Source organism: Vulpes vulpes, chromosome 15 (assembly GCF_048418805.1).
Source record: "Vulpes vulpes isolate BD-2025 chromosome 15, VulVul3, whole genome shotgun sequence".
NCBI lineage: Eukaryota > Metazoa > Chordata > Mammalia > Carnivora > Canidae > Vulpes > Vulpes vulpes.
In genome coordinates, this window is record NC_132794.1 from 111795245 (window position 1) to 111819433 (window position 24189).

Here is a 24189-nt window from a genome sequence, read left to right on the forward strand (position 1 = left end):
TTAGGGACAAAGAGGGTTTTTAGAAAAATCACAGTTAAGAAAAGGTAATTCACTCTGCCCCTCCCCCCAAGAGAACACCCATTCAAGGGCCAGTTTCAAAAGATCCCAAGTGAAGTCATAAATAACACAGGGCTTGGAACTCAAACTGCAAAGCCACACCACTCACCACTCAGCCTTATTAAGGTACAATTAGAAATGAGGGAGACAACATGCCCCCCCCTCAACCCCCACCCTTAGCCTTATCTTCCCAAACAGGAAAAAGGATTAAACCAAAAAGCACCCTGTCAGGTTCAAAACAAGCTCCAAAGCCAAGATTTTAAAATTCCCTCTAATAACTGCTTTCTACAAGGACAAACTGGGGTCCCCTACCCCTGGGGCACAGAAAAACCAATCAGTGCCATAAATCCCATTTTGCCTTCAACCCTCACTCCCTTGCACTGGGGGCAGAGTGGGGGGAGGGACTGACCCGACATCAACACTTACACTAAACCCCTCAACGCTCTACAGAAATATGCTGGCTTATTTCCTTTGTTTGGTCCTGTTATACTTGATCAAGTGTGAACGATTAAACTGGCTTCATTAAAGGCAAGTGCATTCACGGCTAACATACAACTTCAATGGCAACTGTAAGCATATTTTGCAAGAAGGAGGGCCTGCTTTTTTGCTTGAAACCTACCATCTCATTAACTTTTCTTTTGGGGGCAATAAAAAGGGCACCAGGGTTGTTTTTTTTTGTTTTTTGTTTTTTGTTTTTTGTTTTTTACAGGAGAGTGTCACAGCAGTTCAGAGATCTGATGGCAGACAAAAGGATTTTTTTAGTGTTTCAACTCTAGGATATAGTCCCTGATACTTAAAGAAAGAAGGAAGGAAGGAAGAAGAAAGATATAGTCCCTGATACTTAAAGAAAGAAGGAAGAAAGGAAGAAAGAAAGAAATCAATATTAAAGCTGCTCTGACTTACAGTGTTTAATTAGCATTCTGAATATCACTTTATAATTGCTCTAAGAAGTACTCTTTGAAATCAAACGACTATAAAAACAAGATCCTTTAAAGTACCACTACTTCAAAACGTAAAGGATTTACTTAAAAAAAATTCTCAAAACACTGGAATTCTCCAAAGTACACGAAAACTAACTAGTTCTACTATGAGAGCCCTAGAGGCAGAACAGCAGTCTTAGGTACTGAACACGAGGTAATTTTAAAACCGGCTTTGAACCCAAGCACCCAGTAGACAGAGAGACTCTTCTTTGAAAGAGTAGTAGGAGAGTTTAATGCGTGTCGCCAAAGTCGGGAGGCAGAAATCACTTTGTAAACTAACCAAAATATACGTCCCCTCCAAATTATCCATGTCAGATAAAAATATACCAGTCTCTAGAATATCCAACAGAATTGCAAATAAGGCACTTAGCATTTTAAATTCCCAATGCATATTTATAGAATACAATTCTCTTGTCTACCCTTCAAGCCACTCACATCTGACTCTCTAAGAACTTAACCTGATCTCCAATCTTTAAAGGAAAAGAGGTGGGGGGGGGGGGTGGAGAGAAAAAAAAAAAAAAATCCAGAAAGGTCTGTTGACCCTGGATGGGGCAAGGGAGCCCGGCCTGACTCTGGCGGAGGCCACCGCCAGCAGCCTGCACCGCAAGGGCGCGGAGCGAGCGGGGGCTTCCACGGAGAATTCCTCCTTTCCCCTGCAAAACACTAACCGTGGGGACCCCTGGGGCCCGCTGCTGCTCCGGGCCGCCTCCGGGACGAGCGCTCGGGGTCGCGAGGGGGCAGCCCCCGCGCCGGCGCGCGCTCGCACACCCGGGGTCGGGGTCCGGGTCCACCCGCCGCGGCCGGGAGCGAGCGCGCGGGTGTCTGGCCGCGGCCGCCGGTGACCGCGCCGAGCTCCCGGGCCCGCGGCCTCCGAGCGTCGGGACGCGGCGCGGGCTGCGGGGCCTCGGGCCGGAGGAAGGCCCCGGCGCGCCCCGGCTCCCGCGCGCCTCTGCCCAAGTTGCCCCGGAGCGCCGCGCGGAGCGGGAGCGAGAGAAAGGAAGGCGCTTCCCCTCGGCCTCGCGGGTCAGTCCTGCGCCGCGGACGAGGAGGAGGAGGAGGAGGAGAGGAGGAGGAGGAGGAGGCGGCCGCGGCGGCCCGGCTGTCGCTGCGCCGCGCTCGGTCCCCGCCGCCCGGGGCGCGCCCTCGCCAGCCCCTCCTGCGAAACTTTTTCTTTCTGGCTCGCCCCACCCGAAAAGTGCGGCCCGGGAGGGGGAGGCGGGCAGCGCGGGTCCGCGGCGGCGGCGGCGGCGGCGGCGGCGGCGGGCGAGGAGGAAGTGGTGCCCGCGGGAGCGCGGACGGGCAGAGGAAATGCCCGGGCCGCTCGGCCCCCGCCCGCGCCCGCGCCCGCCGCCCGCCGGCCCCGCGCCCCCGCCCCCGCCCCGCGGCCACTTTGGCGGGCCGAGCCCGGCGCGGCGGCGGCGGCGGCGGCGGCAGATGTGGCCCGGCCGCCCGGAGGAGCCAACAATGCGGGGCCGGCAAAACAAAAGGGCTGCACTTCGCCTCCTCTCCCTGCTTTCGCTCGCGCCCCCGGGGCGCCGCGCGGGAGCCCCGGCCGGCAGGGGCCGCTCCCCCGGGGGCCCCGAGCCGCGCGCGCCGCGGCCTCCCCGCGGACCCCGCTGCGCCCCGCCCCGCCCGCGCCCGCGCCCCCGCCCCGCACGCCCAGGCCCCGCGCGCTCGGACTCCCGGTCCCGGGGGATCCGGCCGTATTGTCCCCGCGGCGCGCCGCGCGCTCGGCCTGGGTCGCCGCCGGCCCCCGCGCGCGCACCCACCGGCCTCGGGGAGCAGGAGCCGGGGGCGCCTAGGAAACCGTCGCCGAGACGCCGCCGCCGCCGCCGCTGCCCTCCGGACGCCGCCGCGCTCGGGATTTCTTTTTTCTTTTTTTTTTTTTTTTTTTTTTTTTTTTTTGCCGATCCTGATGGGAAGGAAGGTGACCGCCTACTTCGCATTCATCAACTCTCATCACAACAACAAAAATCCTGGCACGATCGGCCGCCGGCGGGCGCGATGGGCGGCGGGGGGCGGCGGGCGGGGACCTCCGGGCCGGCCCCCGCCCCCGGCCGCCGCGCGGGGACCCGGGGGCGCAGGCAAAGGCGTCCTCGGAGGCGGCCCCGTGTCCTTCGCCCTCCTCCCGCCCGCGAGTGGCGCAGTGAGGCGGGCGCGGCGCCCCCAGCCCGCGGCCGCAGGTGAGGCGGGGGCGGCCGCGGCCCGGCCCTCCCCCGGGGCCCCTCTTACCTGGTCCCGGGCCGCCGGCGTCCGCGGTGAAGGGCGCCCACCCGGGAGGCGGCGGCGGCGGCGGCGGCGGCGGCGGCGGCGGCGGCTCCCGCCCCTCCCACCCCACCCGGCGGCGGTGGCGGTGGCGGCGGCTGTGCGGCCCCCCCTCAGCGCGGCATGGCTCCCGGCTCGGTCCCTCGCTCCTCGGGCCGCCGCCGGCTTCCCTGGGCCGCTCCCGGGCCACCTTAAAATGACACACGCACACAGGGACACACACACAAAAACTTAATCTCTCCAGCTCCCCGCCCCTCCCCCTCCCCGCTCTCCCCTCCCTCCCTCCCCACCCCACCCCTCCCCTTCCCTTCCTCCTCCTCCCCGAGCCGCCGAGCCTCTTCCTACTTCCCCACCCACCCCACCCCCTTCCTCCGCCCACCGGGCTCCCGAGCCTCCGCGCCCGGCCCCGGCCCCGCGGCCCCGGCCCCGGCCCCGGCCCCGGCCCCGCGCCCGCCCGCGGGGAGGGGGCTGCGCTGGGGGTCCCCGGCCCGCGCCCGCGCCCGCCCCGCGCCGCGCTCACCCCCGAGGATGCTAATTCCAACTTGGACCGGGGGAGGGAGCGTCCTGGATGCCTCGCGCCTCCGGGCTATTTGCTCTTCTTTATTTGTTTTCTCCTCCGGGGAAGGAGGCGGAAAGCGGAGAGAAAGGGAAAGAAGCGGCGCCCGGTGCCCGCCGGCTGCGCAGGAGCGAGGCGGGAGGGAGGTGAGGGTCGCCGCTCGCTCACTCCTCGCTCCCTTTTTTTTTTTTTTTTTTTTTTTTTTTTGGGCAAAGGCGGGGTCTCTCTTTGCAAACCAATGACACAACCCCACATGGGCCGGCCTCGCCCCCTACAGATACTCCTCACTACAAATCGGCTCTCTCGGGGGATTAGTGGCTCCGCGAAAGTGCACACAGGCGCGGCGGGCGGGCGGGCGGGCGAGGGGGCCGGGCGCGGCGGGCACTCCCCGGCCGAGCCCCGCCCGGGAGGCCCTCGCGGAGCCCGGGGGCCGCGGCGGCGGCGGCAGCCGGGAGTCCGGCCCTCCCTCGACTCTCCTTCCCCCTCCGCCTCCTCCACCCCCTCCACCCCCTCCACCTCCTCCACGTGGGGCCCCGGGCGGCCGGCCACGTGGGGGGACGCGAGCCCGGGCCGGCCTGGGCGCAGCGCCCCGGGGTGGCCCGGGCCCCCGCCGGGCCCGCGGCGCCAACTTCCTCCCGGGCCCGGCGCCGGCTGCTCCTGCCTTCCCGGGCCCGCGGGGTCAGGCGCGGGCCGGCCACAGGGGGCACTTGCGCTCCCCGGATCCGGATCCGGGAGCCGCGGCCCGCGCCGTGCCCGAGAGGCGGCGACGGCTGCGGGTGCGCGGGAGGGGCCCCGTGTGCTGGAACTTGCAGCGGTTGTGCTCCCTACAAGAAGCAAAACATTTCTTACACATTTAAAAAAAAAAAAAAGAAAGAAAGAAAGAAAAAAATGTTCCTTCCTGTTGCCTGGATCTCGCCGGGGCTATTTTTAAAGCCTTGCTTTGGGTGGGAGCTCGGGGCCTCGCGGGACAGACGCGCGGCGGCCTGGGGGGCCCAGGGGTAGGGGGTCCCGGGCTCGCGCGGCCCCCGACGCCGCCAGCCTGGGGTCCGGACGCCAGAGCCGGGGGTCAGGCCGCACCTAGATTGCACCTAGATTGCACCTAGATTGCATTCAGTGCCCGCGACCCGGGGCGCTGCAGCCGGCCTGGGGTCGGGAGGGCTCTTCCCCGCTGCGCCCCAGAGCCCCTCGAGCTCTTCTCGCTCCCCCCAAAGTCGCCGCGCGCCCTGCAAGAGCCCCGGCGGAGGCTGAACAGAGCCCCCAGTGTCGACGTTTTAAAACTATATTGAGATGTTACCAACTGGATTGAGATGTTGAGCAGGAAAGGCACGAGGAGGGGTGTGAGGTGGGGCCTTGGCGGGCAGGGGCAGGGCCGTGCAGGGCCTCCGGCGCCCCGGGAGGGCACCACACCCCACCGAGCAGAGGAATCAAGGTGGGCCCCGGGGGCCAGAGGGAGAGCCCAGGATCCCCTCCTGCCCGCCCGAGCGACTAGCTGCGCCAGGCCTGTCCCTGTGCGTCTAGGAACAGGTTTAAACTCCTGCTCTGGGGCACCTGGGAGGCTCAGTGGTTGAGCATCTGCCTTCTGCTCAGGTCATGATCCCAGGGTCCTGGGATCCAGTCCCACATCGGGTTCCCCGCAGGGAGCCTGCTTCTCCCTCTGCCTGTGTCTCTGCCTCTCTCTCTGTGTCCCTCATAAATAAATAAACAAAATATTTAAAAATAATGATAATAAAAAAAATAAACTCCTGCTCCGGCCCGCAGCAGGGGAGAGGTGCCCGCGGCCGGTTTGCCAAAGCGCACCCCGATGTCCAAGAGCGGCTGGCCCTGTGGGGGCCTTGACTCCTGATGATTGTTTGATCATCAAACACTAAGGTTTTCAGACTCTATGGAAGACCTCCCACACGTGATGGCAGCACGGCCCCGGCATTTCACAGCCTCTGGCTCAGTAACTGAGATGCTAAGGTGTCCCGGGCCGCTTTATCACCTGGCCTGAATGGTAGGCCCCGGCCAGGCCAGCTGTGTAGCTCTTGGGTCTGTGGTTCAGTCAAAAAGCTCCCAGATGTGTCCTCCCAGTTGTCTCCATCTTCTGGCGATCCCAAAGCGTCACGGACATCGTCAGGGGGGCTCCTCAGCTGTCCTTCGGAAAGATCATGGGGCCTAGGATAGCTCTGGGTTGTGGGACCCGCCCAAGGCCAGGCTACTGGGCGGCCAGCAGGTGATTTTGTTTCTTAGGCATAAACTATAAATAACCGTAACTAAAGATTTTCTGCTTCCTTATTTCCCAGATGATCATTGGTTCTGAGTGGCCCTCTATTCTTACCCAGAAACCACAAAAAGTCAGCTGGTTTTTTCCTATAACTTGTTCATTTTCTTGTCTAACAGGAATGCGATCTCATTTACGAATATGACCTGAATCTTCTTGTTTTGAGAGTGTTTAAAAAGAAAGCATCCTTGGAGCCAAAAAAGTATTTTTCACTTTAATTGGACACCTTGTATTTTAAGATATTAAACCCATTTACTAGGTGCCTGGGTGGCTCAGTCAGTTAAGCCTCTGCCTCCCCCCAGGTCATGATCTCAAGGTCCTGGGATCCAGCTCCACTTTGGAGTCCCAGCTTAGCGGGAATCCTGCTTCTCCCTCTCCTCCCTGCTCATGCTTTCTCTTGCTATCTCTCTCACTCTCTCAAATAAAATCTTAAAAATAAATGAATAAAAACACATATATCCCCAGCATATGAATTATTTCAAACTCAAATTGTTTTCTAATGTTCCAAAACCTGAGCCAAGGGGGATCCCTGGGTGGCTCAGCGGTTTAGCACCTGCCTTTGGCCCAGGGCGATCCTGGAGTCCCGGGATTGAGTCCCACATCAGGCTCCCTGCATGGAGCCTGCTTCTCCCTCTGCCTGTGTCTCTGCCTCTCTCTCTCTCTCTCTCTATGTCTCTCTCTCTCTCATGAATAAATAAAATATAAAAAATAAAAAAAAAAACAAGCCAAAAACCCAGCCCTACTCAAAAATGGGCAAACCCATTTCTTGAAGATATACAAAAGACCAATGAGCATATGAAAAGATGCTCAGCATCACTAATCATCAGGGAAATGCAAATCAAAACCACAGTATATACCACTTCACGTCCATAGGGATGACTGTTATAAACCATAATAACAAGTGTGGGTAAACATGTGGAGAAATGAGCAAATGTGTACTCTGTTGGTGAGAATGTAAGTTGGTGCACCCACTGTGGAAAACAGCGGGGTACTTTCTTAAAAAGTAACATAGCTTTGCCATATGATCCAGCAATTCCAATTTTAGGTGTTCCCAAAAGAATGAAAAACAAGGTCTCAAAAATATTTTTTTTTGAACACTAATGTTCATAGCATTGTTCACAATAGCCAAAAGGTGGAAATAATCCAAATCTCCATCCAAGAATGAATGGATAAAATACATTTATGTATGTGAAATGGAATATTATTCAGCCTTCAAAAGGAATGAAGTTCTGACACCTGTTCCTATGGGGATGAACCTTGAGGACATTATGCTAAGGAAAATAAACCAGACACAAAAGGATAAACATTATACCGCTTATATGAGCTATCTAGAATAGCCAAATTCACAATAAATTAGGGATTACCAAAGGGCTGGAGGGAGGGAGAAAGGGATGTTATTATATAATGACCACAGTGTTTGGAGGAAAACTTCGGGAAACAGGTGATGGAAGTGGGTTGTGAAACATTGTGAATATGCCTCATGCCACAGAACTATACACTTAAAATGGGTAAAATGGTAAATTTTATGTTATGTACGTTTTGCCATAGTATTTTTTTAAGTGTTGCAAACTAGCTTTTGCCTTACAAACCTCTTGGTTTATTTTTATTACTAGATATAAGGGTATTTTTCAGTAAGAAAAAAACATTAAGATACAGAGGAAATATTTTTAAGTACCTTTCAGTTAATTTACAGAATAAATGCCTTTTACCAACTTTTATCTGTGTTCCCATTATAGAATATCATACTGAAACGTTAATTTTTCAGTGCTCTCCATGATCTCTTCCCATCTAATCCTATTTGTCAGGTTCAATTTCTGATGTTCCAACATGGGTTTTGACAGACACAAAAAAGGAGTCATAAAAATAACAATCACAGCAACAAATGTTCCTCCATGGCTCACTAGGGTACCTGGCACTGGACTAAGCCATCAACAGGCATCTTTAAACTTCATAGCAGACCCTTAAGAGAAATATTAGCATTATTCCCATTTTACAGATGAAGGAAACTGAGCTTCAAAAAACTTACCGACTTCCCCAAGGTCATGCGGCTGGGGAGCAAGGAGGGAGGCTTGGACACTTGCTGCCTTATTTTGACTACCCTTCTCCTCTATTTCAAGAAGGGCTTCCTCTTACATACATATATATTCATTAGCACAGACTCAGAAAAGGCGAAATTAGTTACTTTTGAAACATATCTTCAGTATCTTATTTAAAAGGTTTTTTTGGGGGGAGGGCAGCCCGGGTGACTCAGCGGTTTAGTGCCACCTTCAGCCCAGGGCGTGATCCTGGAGACCCGGGATCGAGTTCCATATCAGGCTCCCTGCATGGAGCCTGCTTCTCCCTCCTCTCTCTCTCCCTCTCTGTGTCTCTCATGAATAAATAAATAAAATCTTTTTAAAAAGAAAGGGGGTTTTTTGGTTTGTTTTTATTTTACTAATGTGGTTGCAATCTAATCTTTAGCAAGGGGGTTAAAGAAAAAGAAAGCCCAAGAATTAAATGTGTTGTCAGACACTGCTTACAGAATAAAAGGACCAAGATGAGTGGATTTTAAGGCTCCTGAGAATCAGTTTCAGAACAACATCACGAAGCTGTGATCTAGAAAGTGGAAAATAAACTTTGGGTTACTGAAAATAAGGCTTCCACATAATACTGAGGAAGAAGAATTAATATAAACTGTTCAAAAAGGTTACACTTAACAGGGTTTTTTTTTTCCTTGTAGAAGAGCCGGAATCACTTTTTCCTGGTGGTCTGAGTCAGAGAAAAATCCAATCTCTTGGAATGCTTCATTTGTTCAGATGATTTCATTAATCAAGCTTCCAAAGTGGGAGGAGTTTGAAATGTACACACTTCTCCAGGATGTAGGGAAATTTTTTCTTTATTCTAGAGAATTCAACTCACTTACGGAGAAGCCTCCGTCCCCACTTGATGTGGACAAAGGTAACTTCGTGTCTTCTGGTTTGATTGTTTCTTCTGGGTTAACCAGCTCTTTGGGTTCACCAGTCTCTTTTGATGCATCAGGTTCAAACTCCTCATCAAAGTGATTTCTCCCCTGTTGAAGGAGTCTCTCTTCCTTTCTGGGTATGAGTTTGGGATTTAGATGGGGCCCGGGGCAGGTTCCAACTCTAAGGCTCTGGGGGAGGGGTCCTAGTTCTCCAGTTGAGGGATCTGGCCCAGGGGAGCCCCAGTACTGCAGTGTAGGGGCAGGTATAAGTGACACAGGTATAGCTCTCAGCACCGACAGGGCAGGAACATTATTCCTGAGGCCACAACCATTCCCCTCCTGAGGTAGGCCTGGCACTGCTATTCTCTGAGATGCTACCAGTATCCTCCAGGGCATAATCCCCGACCTCTCCCACAGGGCCACCTTCCCCCAGGGATACACAGGACTTCTTAACTTTCAAGTGCGTTCTGTGCCCTCCAAGAAGCCATGGCTTCCATCCTACCACAGGCCGTCAGTCCAGTCACTTCCTTTGGCCACCCCTCCCCACTTTGCAGACACACAAGGGGGGTGGGGGCAGCAGGCAGCAAGAGCCAGTCCAGATTCCCCCTTAATCCTTGGGACTTCCTGGATCTCTGCTCTGCAGTCCTTCAAAAGAAAATAAAGTTCATCTAAGAACTAACGGTGTGCTCTTAACAGATAATTAAAATAGTGTGAATCATCATGATTCCTTATTGCCTTGGCTCCCAGGAAGCTCAAAGTCAAAATGTACTGCTCAAGGGCAGCCCCAGTGGCTTAGCAGTTTAGCGCCGCCTTCCGCCCAGGGCGTGATCCTCCTCCTAGAGACCCAGGATCGAGTCCCACATCGGGCTCCCTGCATGGGGCCTGCTTCTCCCTCTGCCTGTGTCTCTGCCTCTCCCCCACCCCACCCAGTGTCCCTAATAAATAAATAAAAAATCTTAAAAAAAAATGTACTGCTCAAGGATGCCAAGCAGCCTATTGTCATGTTCCAGGAAATATCTTCCTTCCTCTATGAAAAGTGATTCTGAACTTCCTGTGGGAGCGGGGTGCTGTTTGAAGAGGCGTGTAAGGGGCATCTGGGTGGCTCAGTTGGTTAAGCATCTGCCTTTGGCTCAGGTCATGATCCTAGGGTTCTGGGATCGAGCCCTGTGTTGGACTCCCTGCTCTTCAGAGTCTACTTCTCCTTCTCCCTCTGCCCCTTCCCCTGCTTGTGTGCGCTCACTCTCTCTTTCTCTCAAATAAATAAATAAATAAATAAATAAAATCTTTTAAGATTTTGAAGAGGCATCTTAAATGTTTTCATCATATAATTTTATATCTGGAAGACAGTTGTTCTGATAATACAAATTATGGGAAATGAAACTGAATAAAATCTTCTTGCTTGGTGGTGATACACAGATAACATAAGGAGCACTTCCTATACTTGACAAAACAGGACTGGGATCCCTGGGTGGTGCAGCGGTTTAGCGCCTGCCTTTGGCCCAGGGCGCGATCCTGGAGACTCGGGATTGAATCCCACGTCGGGCTCCCGGTGCGTGGAGCCTGCTTCTCCCTCTGCCTATGTCTCTGCCTCTCTCTCTCTGTGACTATCATAAAAATAAAAAATAGGGATCCCTGGGTGGCGCAGCGGTTTGGCGCCTGCCTTTGGCCCAGGGTGCGATCCTGGAGACCCGGGATCAAATCCCACATCGGGCTCCCGGTGCATGGAGCCTGCTTCTCCCTCTGCCTATGTCTCTGCCTCTCTCTCTCTCTGTGACTATCATAAATAAATAAAAAATAAAAAAAAAAAAACAAAAAATAAAATAAAAATAAAAAAAAATAAAAAATAAAAATAAAAAAAAAGTATGAGACAGATACTATAAAAAAAAAGAAAAAGAAAAAACGGGACTGAGAAATGGTTAGAAGGAGTTTCTGATTTTTGTTTTGACTTGCTGATTAACTGGAGGGTTGTAGACATGCTTTTGTTTTTGTTTTTGTTTTGTTTTTTAAATATTTTATTTATTTATTTGACAGAGTGAGAGAGCACAAGAGCACAAGCAGGGGGAGCAGCAGAGGGAGAGAGAAAAGCAGGCTTCCTGCTGAGCAGGGAACCCAATCCCAGGACCCCAGGATCATGACCTGAGCCAAAGGCAGATGCTTAACGGGCACCCCTGTATACATGTTTTTACTATAACCACCTAAACTACCCTTTTTTGGAAGTTGGTGGGAAATTATTAAGAAATATGACAAAAACCCCAATCATATTGACATCCCTGGCTTAGGGCAAAGGACTTTTTTTTTTTAGGAGTGAAATGGCATGGCAAGGACAAGAATTGCCATCAGTGACCATTATCACATTTTGTAACCATGAACTCATGTGATAATTTGATCTGTTGTATGGGGCCTGGACCATAGGAGGTACTTAGTTAAGTATTTCTTTGATTGATGGACAGATGGACAGATGGACAGATGGATGGATGGATGGAAGGTGGATGGCTCCGTGAATGTGTTTCAAGACATCTGAGCTTTACAAAAGTCATATATGCAAACTGACAAGAGAATCAAGTAATCTTAGGGACTCCTCAGTGGCTCAGTGGTTGAGTGTCTGCTTCAGCTGGAGTCCCGAGATCGAGTCCTGAGATCGAGTCCCACATCAGGCTCCCTGCATCAAGCCTGCTTCTCCCTCTGCCTGTCTCTCTGCCTGTGTGTGTGTGTCTCTCTTGAATAAATAAATAAAATCTTAAAAAAAAAAAAAAAACCTGGGATCCCTGGGTGGCTCAGTGGTTTAGCACCTGCCTTTGGCCCAGGGTGTGATCTGGGAGTCCCAGGATCAGGTCCGGCATCAGGCTCCTGGCATGGAGCCTGCTTCTCCCTCTGCCTGTCTCTGCCTTTCTCTCTCTGTCTCTCTCTCTCTGTCTCTCTCTCTCTATCATGAATAAATAAATAAAAATTTTAAAAAACAACCCTAAATAAAAGTTAGCACGTATAAATGGAAGTGCTTACATTAAAAAAAAAAAGCAAGTGAAAAAAAATCAAATTTTAACTGGATATACTGGTATTAGAGAGGTAGGATTTGGTGTTATCTTTAAAGATTTTGTATCTTTATTGTGTTATATTATTTTTTTAAGATTTATTTATTTATTTGAGAGCTATCGAGTGCCCTGCGGGGGAGGGTGTGTGGAGAGGAAGCAGAGGAGGAGGGAGAGGGAGAGAGAAACCCAAGCACCCTCCATGCATGGAGCCTCATGTGGGGCTCAATTTCATGACCCTGAGATCACAACCCTGAATTGGAGACCTGAGCCAAACCTAAGAGGTGGTCGCTCAACCAACTGCACCACCCACATGCCCCTTGTTATGTTACTTTTCTAATTTAAAGAGCAAAGGGGCAAAGAGAAGGGACGTCTGCAACTAGAAAAAAATAATACGTACATAAAGCAAATATAGCAAATTTAAAAACTGGTGAATTGCAGTGATGGATACGTGGGAGTTCTAACAACTTACCTGCAAAATTTTATTTTTATTTTTTCAAGATTTTTATTTATTTATTCATGAGAGACACAGAGAGAGAGGCAGAGACAGAGGCAGAGGAAGAAGCAGGCTCCCCAGTGAGGGGGAAATGTGGGACTCGATCCCAGGTCCCCAGGATCACGCCCTGAGCCGAAGGTAGATGCTCAACCACAGAGCCACCCAGGCGTCCCTTACCTGCAAGTTTAGAAATTATTTCAGAATGCAAAGTTTTTGAGGAAGCAGTGAAATGACATCCACAGCCCCAGCGTGAAGTGCAGTTTGTAAGGCACTTACTTCTCCGTTGAGCGGCCTTTAAACAGGAAGGCATAATTCCTTCCCTGCTTTGTCCCTCCCTCGGAGCGGCTTTGATGTCTCTGGAACCGGGGGCCTGTAAAAGGCCCCTGGGACAGGCCCGCTGCTAGAGCTTTCCCTCTGCCATAATCACAGACCTCCAACTGACGTCCCTATTTCTCAGCTCCCTATCTCTCTCCTGTTTCATTTCCAGGAACCAACGGTTGCAGAAAAAAAAAGATAGTGGCCCTAGATAATCGTGGGTCCTTTTACTGCAACTGTTTCGTGAAATAAAATGGACTAGTTGTGTGCACTTGAGTATTTCAAGGGTCTGTGCAGCGAGAGTGGCTGGGGATTGGACTCCGCTGCCCTGTCACTCACCTCGCTGGGCTATTTAGAATCCAGCTCACTTCAGAAGCACAATTATCTGAAGCGCTCAGTTGCTGTCCCGAGTGGAGGTGGGAATTTCGCCACACTATTTTGTAACATAGCTATGCTCTTTGTGGCTATAATATAATCACTTTGTGATCCATAATTAATCTAATCAGCGACTACATACTGCTTTACAGATGCTGTGGCCCTTTTCAGCTGTGCATTCAAACTCTATGCTCGTGCCCTATGGGTGAGGGGTACGGATCAGAGTGGGTGAAGCTCTCCGTTTCAAGATTTAATTGGCATTTGGGTTTAAGCCCATCACCTTTTTTCCCCCCTATCACTTTTATTTTTTAATTAAACACACACACACACATACACACACACTTTGCCTGAATTCTTTGAAAAAACAGTGTCTCTAGTCCTAGGAAAACAAAAACAAGCAAGCAGATCCACAGAAATGAGTGAATCTGTAGTGTAACATACGGAGGAAATAAACAAACATATTGAGCTCCTTCTACTCAACAAACATTGAAGGAGGGTCTGCTCCATGCCTGGCCTGGGCTGGGCCCTTGGTACAAAGATTCACCTGAGCTGGTTGCCACCTCCAAGGATAGAGGATCACAGGGATGCTGTGTTGGCCCAAGTATCATCTCATTTAATCCTCACTATAATTCGAGATGGGGTTGAAACCCCACAGCCATATGACAAAGGTGAAGCTCCCAGAGGATTAGGTGCAGGGCCAAATCCACGGGCTGTGGCCCATGCAGTCACACAAACCTCCCATACAGAAGGGCCCACGCCCTGTTTAACGCTCTGCAGTTGCCTTCTTGAAATTCTATGTAATTTTGAACAAGGGGCCTTGCGTGTTCGTTTTGCACTGGGCCCCACAAATTATGCAGCTACTCCTGATTAAGTGTCTTGCCTGAGGTCCCTCAGCCAGCAAGGGGCAGATCTGATGTGCTGGGTGGTTCTTTTTTTTTTTTTTTTTTAATGACTTCTTTATTTTAGAGGGAGAAGGAGCACGCCAGCAGCAGGGGCAGAGGGAGAGAGAATCCTCAAGCAGACGGGTGTGCTGAGTGCGGAGCCCGACTCAGCTCGATCTCACAACCCTGAGATCCCGACCTGAGCTGAACCGACTCTGCCACCCAGGCACCCCCGCAGGGTGGTTCCTAAAACTTCAGAATTCACTGCATTTCAACCACCTGGGGAAACTCATTTAAATGCTAGATAAAATAGGCCCAGTTCTTGCACAGTAGAACACAGCGTGGGAAAGCCTAGAATTCTCTTAGTGGCCCATGGCATCAAACTGAAGCCAGCATGAGTCTAAAACGTCCCCTGGCCTCGTGATGTCACATGTCCAGCATTGATCCTCCGCTGGGAATGTTCATTTTCCTGCAGCAGGGCAGGCCCATGACACCCAGACCCTCAGATGTGTGAGCAGCCGTGACTAACACCAGAGTCATGCAGCCACTGATGTTGACTCAGCCTGTGTCTCTGGGCCCACGGTGGGGCCGTGGTGGGGCCACGGCAGGGGAAGGGCCAAGGAGGGCTGGGAGTGGGGACAGTCAGCTTCCTGGAATTACTGTATGCAGGGGAAAGGAGTTCCATCATCAAAGGAAATTATTTAGCTCCAACTAGAGTTGGTTTTAGGGTCTAAAGCTCTGGATTGTAGCTGCAGTTCAATCACCTGTAAAATGCTCTAATGATGGAGCTGACTTCCATAAGAGCCTGTCCTCCCTGGGGATCTCTGTACTTAAAAAAAAAAAAAATCATTCATCCACTTTTTTTCCCCTGAAAATCTACAAATGAGGGCTATGTTCATCAGGTCAGCTAGTCAGGGGAGCCTGGCTTGCCCATAGCCACCATTCATGGTACTCAGGTCCCAGAAGAACATCGTTATTTACATAGCTGGGGAGGCCCTTGCATTTCAGATGACGATGCTGAGGCTCCAACTTTGGGTCACTGGCCAAGGCCTCTCAACAGACGAGCTGCCTGGGTTGACACTGCAGGGCTGGGGTCCTCCCAGGCTCTCCTGGCCTTGCTACCTGGCCTGCCCAGCTCTTGCTGGGATGTGGGAAGGTAAGTGCGCTCAGGACCCCCACCGCCGCCTCTCTGCCACCACCCCAGGCCCATGTGTCTCTCTGGAGACTGGCCCTCACATTGAATTTGTGCCAGGAAGAAATGAAGCGGTGGTCTGCTAGTTTCTCTCCCCTGCTCCAACTTTTCATTTCAAGATTGTTCAAATCTATAGAACAGTTGTTTTAACAGTACAACAAATACCCACAGGCCCACCACCTATTGGAATCCGTTGTTCGCATTTTGTCACATTTGCTTAGCTTTTTCCTCTCTGTGGTCACAGATGCTATTTTCTTGAGCCATATGAGAGTAAGTTATAGACATCCTGATGTCTCACCCCTAAAAACTTCAGCGTGGAAGTCCTAAAGAAGAAAGATCTTCTACTACAAAATCCTAATATCTTATCACACCTGTGAAAATTAACAATACCTTTTAATACCAGGGCTCTCAATTCAGTGCTGTTCAATACGTGATCAGCACACCGGGGCCAACCCACAGACGTTTTGTAGCAGCTCTGCAGCGAGCTAAATAACAAAATGGAGAGCCAGCTTTTAGAAACATGCATAGCGATTTGACAGGGCAATTTCAGATCTGTTCAGTTTAATAAAAATCTGAGCTTACATTTTGTATACTTTTAATTTTATTTTTCAGAAATTCACTGTTACTAGATCTCACAAAAGCACCAGTCTAGGTCACACCAACAAACAACAAGCGAAAAAACTCCTCCGTCACCACAGATCGTTGGGGAAGCACTAGTTCTCAGACCGCTTTCAAATTTCCCCAATTGTCTTTTGTAGATTTTTGTTTGTTTGTTTGTGGATCTGGGATCCAGTTGAGGTTCACACACTCCATCTAGTCACCATGAGGTGTGCAGGCTTTCTAAGCAGACGTTGAGCCATCTTCCTGCTTCTCTTTGGAACTTGAGGGTGTGCCCGGATTAGAGCCAGTAACTTCAGTACTAGGGGCCCTGGATCGGGGAGGGTCTCTGGGGCCTGCAGAAATTTCAGTTCGAAAAGCTATAGACAGATAAGTACCCTAGCAGGCACTTAGAGTAGATGCCCCTGGGCTCCTGACCACAGGCCAGCTTCAAGGTTGCAATGTGAGCAGTTAGAAGGACTCTGTGCCGGTTTGATGCTCTGCAGTAGCCACCCTGAAATTTCTAATAATTTTTAAAACAAGGTACCACGCATTTTCATTTTGCACTGGGCCCTGCAAATTATGTAGCCAGACCTGCACCCCTTCCCCCAAATCTTTCTGACCCGCTTCTGATTTTAATAGCAGATGGGTGCATAGGGAGAGGCAAGCTCAGGCTTCCCCCATACTGACAGCACATGCCTCATGCATAGGCTACATTCTGCCCCAAGCCTTCTCCAATACCAAAGAATCACATTCACCTGCACTTAAATACAGCCCCGAAGTTCAGGGGAGATAAAGTGTGTGTGGGGGGAATTCCCACAAGCAGCTGCCATCAGGGGGACAAGAGCTGATGAGTAAATGCTCTGGGCTCCTGCTCTTTGGATATACCGTTCTGAAATGGGTTCTGTACTTTGCAGAGTTTCCAGGATAACCGAGCCCCTGATGCCCATTCCTCCTTCCTACACCCTCACTCCTGCTTCCTGGGATAACTTCCCAAAAAAAATCCCTTCACCCAAGACATTGAAGTTCTGCTTCTGGGGAAGGCATCATGCTAAGACAGTTTCAATGGTGAGCATTCCACGACTGTGTGTTCGTGAACAAGTGAGCACTTGGCTCATAAGATTATTGACAGGATACAAGGAGGTAAGTTATGGAAACATCTGGTTCAGAGCCTGGTGCATAACAGGAGCTCAGTGAGGGGTAGATGCTGTTGGTATAATCCCCATCTTACCTGTCCAGTTGCTCCATCGGCAGAAATCGACAGGAAATGTTAAGATCAACAGGGATGGACCACAAACTAGATGTCTTGAAACAACTGGAATGTGTTCTCTTGAGTTCTGGAGGCCAGAAATCCGAAAGCAAGGAAGGAGGATCCTTCCTCGCCTCTTCCAGCTTCTGTTAATTGCCGGCCATCCTCGGCGTCCCTCATAGATGCATCCCTCCCATCTCTGCCTCTGTCTCCCTCTGTATCTGCTTCTCTACTTTCTCTTTTTATAAGGACAGCACCAGTCATTGGATCAGGGCCCTAATCCAGGATGACTTTATTTTAACTTGGTTATACCTGCCAAGGCCCTATTTCCATAAGATTGCATTCATAGGTGCCAGGGGTTAGGACTTGACATGTCAGTTGAGGGGACGGCCCTCTACCCATCACAGATGGAGAGTGGGATTGATTTAAAGTAGACACATAACACTTGGGGCCAGGGCTTGATTTTCCCTTGGGCCACCGACAGAATAAGGCAGCTCAGACCAAAGGATACTCTGTTCCTCTAAGACCAGTTCATGAGTCACCTTATGTGGCATTTTCACATCTATGTCACTGTGAGGAAGCCAGACTCCCCGGGGAAGACTGCAGCCATATAGGTGGGTGGAGAATTTAAACCTCTGATACAGGCCATAATCCCAACTGGGCTTTTCCCATGTAACTATTTATTAATAGCCACAGATGTTAATGATTAATACGTGTGAAATACTCACGAAGCACCTTATTTATGCCAGGGTCCCCTATCGGACTCTAGGGGACAGAGACCTGGGCACAGGCCTTGCCTCCAAGAGCTCCTGGTGTGCCCTCACCGGCGACAAAAACTGACGGGTTCATGGCATGAGTGCCTACTGCATGCAGAGTAGGAAATTTGTACTGAGATTTTGCTTTTTCTACATCTGCAGCCCAAATGGCCTGCCCAGAGAATTGTTCCCAGGCACAAAACATAGACACTCGAGCCACAGCTAAGAATCGCCGTGGCTCAATAAGCCCAGAAGCCTGATTCTTTCCTTCTTTCTGCCTTTCTTCTAACCATGTGGTTTTGGGTAGATCGAGCCCCTCTCGGGGCCTCCTTCTCCTCCCTGGGAAAAATGAGCAAATGAAACGAGATGATCGTGCAGGGCTCGTCGACTCTTAGATCATTATGGTCAACAGAGTCAACCTAGACATTTATTAGGTGCTTACTGTGTGCCAGGAGCTGTGCCAAGTCCTTCTCACGCATCATTTCACTTAATCTTCACAACAACCCTATGAGGTGTGGATTTTCATTATCCCTGTTTTACAGATTGAGAAACTAAGGTGTGGAATGAGTAAGTCCATTTCCATAGGTCACAGAGAATTAACTGTTAGAGCTGGGATTTCAATTAGAGCAGTCTGACCGCAGGACCCAGCCCTTTGGCAGGTGCGCTGGACCACCTTCCTTCCGTGTTTGCCATCTCGGGAGGCCCCTTAAATGGAGCAGCCGTCCACCAGGTGAGTGTAGGGAGGGAAGTCTCTGTGAGTCTTGAGCTAGCAGAGGAGCAGCAAATTCTTTGCCTACTTTCCTTTTGCATCTTTCCCACATAATAACGACAGCGAGAATAAACTGAGAATATGCCACTGTGTCCACTCTTCGGCGGAATGTCTTTCTCTGGAGCTTGTTTTTACCCGATGGACACCACACACCTCCTTTCTGGTAGATTCCCCTGTCTGTGCTACTTTCTAGGAAGCTCATATCTCAAATCTGAACTAATCCTAACAAGAGCGGACCTCATAGGGTGCATTTTATATACTCTCACTACCCCTGGCTTCATCTCATTTATGTGTTCTTATTTTTCTTTTATTCTGGTGTGCCAGATGTCTTCCATTTGCCCTCTCGATCCACTCTGCACCCCTTCCTACCTTGCTCTCCACCGTGGCAGGCCGACCCATATACATTGTACCAATGTTCACCTGCCCACGGGCTTCCTGTCAGGTTTGGCCAATGGGGAGCCTCAGTCAACCAGAGGGAGAGAGGCAAGCAAGATCAGTGTATTTATTCCCTAGACTCCCCTCCTCCCTCCTACCACCACCCGAGGTGGCCTTGGGCTTACTGCCTTTCTACCAGAGGTCATAGTCCCTGCTCCTTTTTTAGATTTTTTAAGATATAGTTCACATACCATAAATTGCAACATTTTAATGTACACTATTTTAGAGCTTTATAGTATATTGATAGAGTTGTGCAACAATCACTGCTATCCAGTTCCAGGACATGGTCATCACCCCAAAAAGAAACCTGGAACCCATCAGCAGTGACTCCTCAAATCCCCTCTCCCAGACCCTGGCAGCCACAAATCTATCTTCTGCGCCCATGGATTTGCCTATTTGGGACATTTCCTATACGTGGACTCATAAGGTGTGTGGCCCTTTGTCTGGCTTCTTTCACTTTGCATAACGGTTTCAAGGTTTCTCCATGTCACAGCAGGTGTCAATACTTCCTTTCTTTCAGGCTTCCTTGTGACGTTCCACACATCTCCCTTTCTGGGTTCTAGTAACTTCCTCCTTTCCTTGCCCTTTGGATCTAGGGACGGTGACGGCTCTGCTGTGATGAGTCCTCAGCGGCTGTGCCGCCTCATGGGGGGTTCCCTGTACCCACGTTCCTATAATTAAACCCTCCTCAAATGATCCTATTTGGAGTGTGCCTTTGTGTGCTGTCGGGACCCTGACTAGCACCCAGCTTCCTCATCCACTGTTTCTTTTTTGTACAAATTTCTATAATACTGTTCACATACTTTCTCACAATGAGTTGGGCTAGAAATGAATACATGATAGGTTTGCTGATAACATGAAACCTGGTGGGTGGCTCTTCCTTACCACTCTTGCCTGTTACCACATTGCTGAATGATTTCAGGAATTCTTGGGGGGCCCTTCACTCCCTTCAACCCTGCTGTTTCTGGAAATAATCCCCAGAGAGAGCCTGGCACTTGGCTGCATTTTGGAAGTCTCTACTTTCGCTTGGCCCAAGTAAATATGGGTGGAAGTCGTAGTGCATGGCCAGACTGAAAAGTGGCCATAACTTGTAACTTCACATGAAGACACACTTGGGAAATGTGCAAAACCCTAATTTTAAAAAGAGGGCTCCTCGGGAGGATGTTAGTAGCCGACAGAGAGCCGTTTTCTTGCTTTCATCTTGTCACCCCTGGTGGCTGGGAACACTGTCCAGCCTGTGCCTACTCATGAGGATTCTCAAAAGAGTTTTCAATAAATTTCATTTATTAACAAGGAACTGCTCTATTTAAAAAAAAAAAAAAAGAATACCATTTGCAAATAACCTCCTATTACTTAAGGCTTTGATTTTTCCTGTATTATGGAGGAGCTGGCGGGAACAGCAGAGTGAGACAATGGGCCCGTGTGGAGGACCACAAATAACAAGGCAAGGTTTTCTTCAGCTTGTCACTCAAACCCGAGGGCTTCTTTCTGGAGCAATCTTTGATGTGAATGCTCAAAATGCCCCAAATCCAATTGCAATTTAAATCTTAATGATAAAACTCAGGAGCCGGGCAACTGTTTAGAACAGGAAAAGGATACTGAAAGCCCAACAAAACAAAGACCTGGATCCCATGTTACGGGCAGAAGAAGAAAATTGAGGTCAGCATTGCCCAGCTCACAGAAATTTTATCTTCAAGGATAGCATTTAGCTGCTGCCGTTACAAGGCAAATGCAAATGCCTTGCTTAATATTTCATCTACATTGTTTGGGGAAAGTTTACACCTTCAGGAATATTCAATGTTGGCTAGAAGCAAGGAGAAATGCCCTCACTCTGCTAGTGAGTGTTTCAACTGGCACAACATTTCTGGAAGAAGTTTTAGCAATTTGTACTAAAAAGCTAAAAAAAAAAAGTCCAACAAGCATATGAAAAGATGCTCAACATCAGTAAACATTAGAGAAATACACATCAAACCACAATGAGAGTGGTTGCCTCACACCCAATAGGATGGCCGCGATGGAAAGAACAGAAAATAACAAGTGTTGGCAAAGATGTGGAGAATTTGGAGCCCTTGTGAGCTGTCGGGAATGCAAAATGGTACGTGTGGACTCTGGGGAACACAGTATAGAGGTTCCTTGAAAAATTAAATATATGGAATACTATACGATCTAGTAATTCGGCTTCTGGATATTTACCCCCCAAGGATTGAAAGCAGAATCTTTTATTATTTTTTTATTTTTTTAAAATTTTTTTTGAAAGCAGAATCTTGAAGAGATAGTGCATACTCGTGTTTTTTGCAGCGTTATTCACGATAGCCAAGAGGTAGAAACACCCCAGCTGTCCCCTGATGGATGAACAGATCGACAAAATGTGGTCCATCTACACAATGGACTATTATCCAGCCTTAAAAATAGGAAGTTCTGACACCTGTTACAACATGGATGAGCCTTGAGGACATTATGCCAAGGGAAATAAGGCAGACACAAAAGGACTGTACGATTTCACTCACGCGAGATCTATAAAGTAGTCAAAATCATAAAAATGCTAAGGAAAGGGGGTTGCCAACACTGGAAGGATGGGGAAGTAGACAGTTTTGCACACTGAAGAAGTACTAAGGATCTGTTGTACAACGACGTGAATATCCTATCCTTAACATTACTGAACTGTACACTTAAAAATGGCTAATTTAAGTTAAATCTAGGTGTTTATGGGCACCATTAAAAGTAAAAGAAAAGTTTTTTAGAAAGGTCTCAAAAATGTTTTTACCCTTTGTCCATGAACTTCCATGTCCTCAGAGACACGTGTCTGAAATGTGTTCTCAGAGGCTTTCAGGGTCTTCTGCACACGTGGTATGTCACAGCATGACGTGCATCTGCGAAGAAATAGAATCAACCTAAATATCTGGTAACAGGGGCAGGACAAAGTATCATATATCATCCAATGGAGTTCAGTCATAAGAGACTATCCAGTAGCATTGGAAAATGATGACATATTAAGTCAAAAAGCACATCAGGACGTAGGGTTATAGTATGACCCTAATTTTGCAATAATTTAAGTGCATAGAATAAAGGCTGGGAGATAGATATCAAAACAAGAGCAGGAGTCCTCGTTGGGCACCAGGATTTGTGTTGACTTTTGTGTATCCCTGTGTGTGGGGATCCCCTGACAGGCACATGCACCAGTTTTGTAATCAGAAATAAGCAGGTTTTGGGATCCCTGGGTGGCTCAGTGGTTGAGCGCCTGCCTTTGGCCCAGGGCATGATCCTGGAGTCCCAGGATCTAGTCCCACATCAGGCTCCCTGCATGGAGCCTGCTTCTCCCTCTGCCTGTGTCTCTGCCTCTCTCTCTCTCTCTCTCTCTCTCTCTCTCTCTCTCTCTCTCACTCTCTGTGTCTCTCATGATTAATAAATAAAATTCTAAAAATACAGTTTTTAAAAAGTAGGAGAGGAATAGATTTCTAAAAGTATTATGCTGGGGAGGTGATACTGGGGCAGTTGAGAATCTACCCTCCTTGGCTACTTTATGCAATTTCTACACTTTTCTCTATAAAAACAGGTATACACATTACTTTTGCGATTTAAAAAGAATGGGGGCACCTGGGTGGCTCAGCTGGTTGCACGTCCGACTCTTGCTCCTCCACCTTGCTCTGTCTCTGTCTCTTTCTCAAATGAATGAAGTCGGGCAGCCTGGGTGGCTCAGCGGTTTAGTGCCGCCTTCAGCCCAGGGCATGATCCTGGAGCCCCGGGATCGAGTCCCACATCGGGCTCCCTGCATGGAGCCTGCTTCTCCCTCTGTCTGTGCCTCTGCCTCTCTCTCTCTGTCTCTCATGAGTAAATAAGTAAAATCTTAAGAAAAAAAATGAAGTCCAAGTGCAGGAGCTGCCATATTTTCCATTCCAAACCCACCAGATGTCTTTTCAGGGTCATGGCTTCAAGGACAAGTACAAAAAGTGCCTGCTGACAGTGCAGGAAAGAAGCCCCCGTGATTGGCACTGACTGTTCCATAAGTTCCAGGCCGTGGGTGGTGTGTCCTCCACATCCATAGCTGTGGTAGTGAGTTGATTGCCTGGGTGGGCAGGGTTGGGCAGAAGAAGCCCTTCCTCGGGGAAGGGTTAGGGGGGACTAGAGAGGGACCTGACCCCCCAAGCAGAGGAGCTGCACACCTCACGTGGAAGAGCACCGAGCGGGAGCTCTCCTGTACAACGGGTGCAGCTGTCCATTTTCAGAATCTAGACCTCACTGAGCAGCAAAGAACGCAGGGAGACATTTCTGTTTTGCCAAAGGAGGTGTTTGGGTTTTGGAGAGCTGCCCAAGTGTGCAGAAGAAGCATTTCATATTATTCACTAACAACTGTATTGTCAACATACTTGAAGGAGAAGCCTATTCACCGCACAAACAGAGTCGCCACCGGCTTTACCTGCAAAGGAACAGTTAAGAGCCCAGAAGGACATCACAGGAGTTTCAGGCTTGGCACAATTTCAGCTCTGACAAAAGGTGCTGGGATCATCTTGAAGGAAATCAGAGACGGGGAGGGGTCTGTTTTAAACTTGTCCAGGTGTTTAATTTACTTCTTCAAGTTAATATTGTACTTTCTAAATGGCTCTCCATTCTTAGGGCAAATGCATCTTGCCTTTCATTTATTATCATGACATAAGAATATTTTTCATGTTAGTACACATTCCTCAAAAACCTCCAAAATGGTATATAAGATCCCATCATATGACTGTGCTGTAAATTATTCCTTTGGTTGCCATCAAAGTCGTTGGCAATTTTATTAATATTAGTATGGCCACAATTAATATTTTTATGCCATTAAGCTCTATTTGCATTCAGATGGTTTCCCTGCAACTGATTCTATACATGAAACCGCTAGGTCAAAGGCGTGCACATTTTCCACTGTTTTTTTTTTCTTCTTCTTGATCAATTTTTTTTAAAGATTTTATTTATTTATTCACGAGAGACACAGAGAGAGAGGCAGAGACACAGGCAGAGGGAGAAGCAGGCTCCATGCAGGGAGCCCGATGTGGGACTCGATCCTGGATC

At 49.6% G+C, this 24189-nt stretch overlaps 1 protein-coding gene across 4 annotated transcripts in view; it reads right to left on the bottom strand.

Annotated features, from left to right (window-relative positions):
• Positions 1–4192, bottom strand: part of CTBP2 (C-terminal binding protein 2) — a 157158-nt gene extending 152966 nt beyond the window's left edge. Inside the window, exon 1 of one of the 4 annotated variants that reach the window (XM_026010691.2) lies at positions 3823–4192. The gene's annotated coding sequence lies outside the window, so the exon portion shown is untranslated. Of the gene's footprint in view, positions 1–1705; positions 1839–2806; positions 3075–3269; positions 3493–3822 lie in introns of those variants that run through there. The other 3 variants (XM_072740352.1, XM_072740353.1, XM_026010690.2) reach the window with 3 other exon arrangements.
• Positions 4193–24189: the final 19997 nt, after the last annotated feature.